We start from the raw sequence: 3,363 nt of genomic DNA, 5'->3' as shown, positions 1-3,363 counted from the left end.
TATCTCTAACAACAGCATCTAAATCATCATTACTTATTAAGGAAAATGTAGTGTTTAAAGAAATGTTGAACTCGTGAAGCCTTCTTTCTATAGTTCGTTTTCCAACATTTAGTAACGTTTTTCAATCAGTGGTACATTGAACCCTGATGAGACCAAAAAATGAAGTTGATCCTTTGTGATATAGTATGCTGGGCGTCCACTCCCACCAGTTTTCACAGTTGGTGCAACATATTCACCATTGTCACCATCTTCAAATGATTTCAGTATTTCAAAAACCATGCTTAAGTACTGATGAACTTGAGCAGGTATACTTATTATATCAGAACAATAAATTAAAACATGTTGGAGATGATCAACTCTAAATGATAAGCAATCATAGTCCGGGAGCTCTTCAGAATTGTTTTCTAAGATGTGCTCAATTTTCCGCATAGACTGTTGTAAATGATTAATGACTATCTTTCTACTATCTTCCTGTTCAATAGAAACATAAAATTTTACTCCAAACAAAACACTGTAAAAGATGAAACATTACATAAATATGGTATTAATCACTTGTATTATTTTTAAATGTTAATTTAACAAATACAAACTTACCGTTTCAAAAAATGATTTCGAGTTTCCAATTCTAACTATTTGTATTAATATATTCACCCGTGTGGGCAGGCATTGCGGATGTCCATAGCCAAATGAATTTTCAAAAATGTCAAATTCAACAAAATTAGAGCAATTAAATGACAATAAAAAAACCAGAAAAGCTGAAAAATAAGTATTACAATAGTGTTTGAAGCCAAGTTTCCAATTTTTATTGTCAACTTATTTTTATTCTTAATCAGGACATAAAGTATTATCTTATCGTTCTTTCTCCATTACAGCTGACTCAAAGAACTTTGTGTTCGCATTACTCATGTTACGCATATATGCTGTACATAATCACCGTGTGTTCATATGGGCTCATGTTCGCATCGCCGAATGTCATGTTCGCATCGCCGAATGTCATGTTCGCATCGCCGAATGTCATGTTTTAATTTTGGCGGTAAATGAAAGTCCTCAACAAACACATGTCAAGAAAGTTTCTCGGCACCTTGCCACAAAATCGACAAGCCCCAATAGTTTCAAGACAAAGGTACTGCCCATAACATTGCTTCCAGTTCCGGCAATGAAAGTTTGCAGATTAAGTCAGTCAGTTCTCAAGAGAAAGATACACCCCATTCCATTGCTTCCAGTTCCAGCGGTGCAACAATACGCATGTCTCTTAAAAACGCACTAAAACAGAAGTCAGGTGATGAATTGAAATATTGTTATCTTTGTCAGAAAGAGGTCTCATATGGACACCAATGCAGTGAATGCAGAAGAGTTATTTGCACCTTTCCATCCTGTTGTTCCATTCAGGAAACATCAAATAGTGTACTTCATAACTGTAAACTTTGCAATGCCGGAAGTGGTATTCAGAATAAGTCAAAACAAAAAATCAGCAACAAGAGAAAGTTGAAGAATCTCAATGTAGGTACCAGCAAAGAGAAAAGAAGTGAACATAAGAGCACTAGTATGGACAAAATAAAGGAAATTTCGTCTGGTGCAAGCAGAGATGAACAGGGCATTGGGCCAATTAAACTTTCCAATATTACAATCGGAATGTATTGTTTATCGTGTATGGTTTACATCATCAAGAGCTAGCGGTTCAAAGATATTCTGTGGGATTATACTGAATATAGACCAAGAACTAGATGAAATCGAGGTAAAGGCTTCTGGCAACGCATTCTATTTTATTTGGCCGGAAATCGACGACGAGTGCTGGATTAATATTGTTGATATTGTAGAAATTTTAAAATGCCCTGTTACAGACAGTAGGGGACATTATCACTTTTAGTGCTTCATTTACAACTTTTGGTGCTCGTTACGGTTAAACATAGTTACGTATAAGTAATGTAAATTTTACCACATGGCACTGTTTAAAAATAGACCAGTTTTACCCACTAGCAATTTGATAAAGAATAGTTTTGTTTGTTTTATTATATCCCGCAGAATTTGTTATTTTGGTCGTGGAATTTGGATTTATAGCTGCGGAACTGATTTCAAAAATTCCACGGAATTCACGTTTTTTTTCCGCGGAATTCCAGAATGCCTGATACAAACAATCTTCTGTGGCGATGTTTGTAGTTGAGCTCAGGGGCGGATCTAGGATTTTTTAAACATCAGTCATAAAATGTCGGAGGCGCTCCACACCTTGGGGGGTCTGAGGTATTCTCCCCTGAGAAATTTTGAATTTCAGAACCTTGAAAATGCCATTTTCAGCGTTTTAGAGCAATACAACACATTTTGCTTACGTTTTTTTAAAAAAAAAAATGAAGTGAACAATACTTGAATGTTTTGCCAAATATTTAGGCTCATGATCATGCCAAATATATGGCTCATTAGCATGTCTAGGAACGTTAAATTTATTTACAATAATGCTATTAAAAAGAGATAATTTCTACCAAGTTGTCAGGCATAGACCCCCCTAGAGACCCCCATTCAAACCTCTATGTAATGAGCTAAGTTAGAAATTTGGTACTACAAGTGACAGTTCTCGTCCATACGCAGTTTAAAAAGAGATTTGACTCGACTCCAATCCCTGTGGCCTTGGTAGCTCAACAGGTAGAGCGGCGGACTAGTATCCCGAAGGTGCAAGTTCAAATCTCGTCCAAGTCACATGTTTTTCATGTGTGTGTAAAAAACCGTGTTATGATTAATATATTAAGTATATACTCTGATGATGGCTTTTGAATAAAGTCGAAACACTGTGCCATCCAGTAAACTGCTATAGTGGCGAGAATCTCTCGTCCATACGCAGTTTAAAAAGAGATTTGACTCGACTCCAATCCCTGTGGGCTTGGTAGCTCAACAGGTAGAGCGGCGGACTAGTATCCCGAAGGTGCGAGTTCAAATCTCGTCCAAGTCACATGTTTTTTCATGTGCGTGTAAAAAACCGTGTTAGGATTAATATATTAAGTATATACAGTGACAGTTCATAGATATAGAAAAGCTCAGACTTCAAACCATGCAAGTTTATTGTAACCCTTTACCCATCTCCACATCAGTGCCAGCAAATTCACCTTTTGAGAAAATACTCAAAATTTTTTTCTGCCAAAGATTAAGCAAAAATTATCAGAGTGAAAATTTGCAATTAAGGACAGCTTAATGCCATAAATGTTTATTAGGCATTTCACTAGACTATTATCTTCTGTAAGTATATGCAAGGTGTGCTATATAGCAATCACTAGTAGCATGAATGTTAAAATTGGTTCATGTGTCATGCTTACTGGTTATGACAAATATCTTTTCATATGATCAAAGCTCGTTTAAATGTAAATCTTAAATAATTTA

At 35.9% G+C, this 3,363-nt stretch overlaps 1 non-coding gene across 1 annotated transcript; it reads left to right on the top strand.

Annotated features, from left to right (window-relative positions):
* Positions 1-2,866: 2,866 nt before the first annotated feature.
* Positions 2,867-2,938, top strand: Trnat-agu. The gene has a single exon. It is a non-coding gene; the product is annotated as a tRNA-Thr (tRNA).
* The last annotated feature ends 425 nt before the right edge of the window (positions 2,939-3,363 follow it).

The sequence above is a fragment of the Xenia sp. Carnegie-2017 genome, unplaced genomic scaffold (genome assembly GCF_021976095.1).
Source record: "Xenia sp. Carnegie-2017 unplaced genomic scaffold, XeniaSp_v1 HiC_scaffold_47, whole genome shotgun sequence".
NCBI classification, from domain to species: Eukaryota; Metazoa; Cnidaria; class Anthozoa; order Malacalcyonacea; family Xeniidae; genus Xenia; species Xenia sp. Carnegie-2017.
The sequence above is the reverse complement of the archived record's forward strand: the minus strand, read 5'-3'. Positions and strand labels throughout refer to the sequence as shown.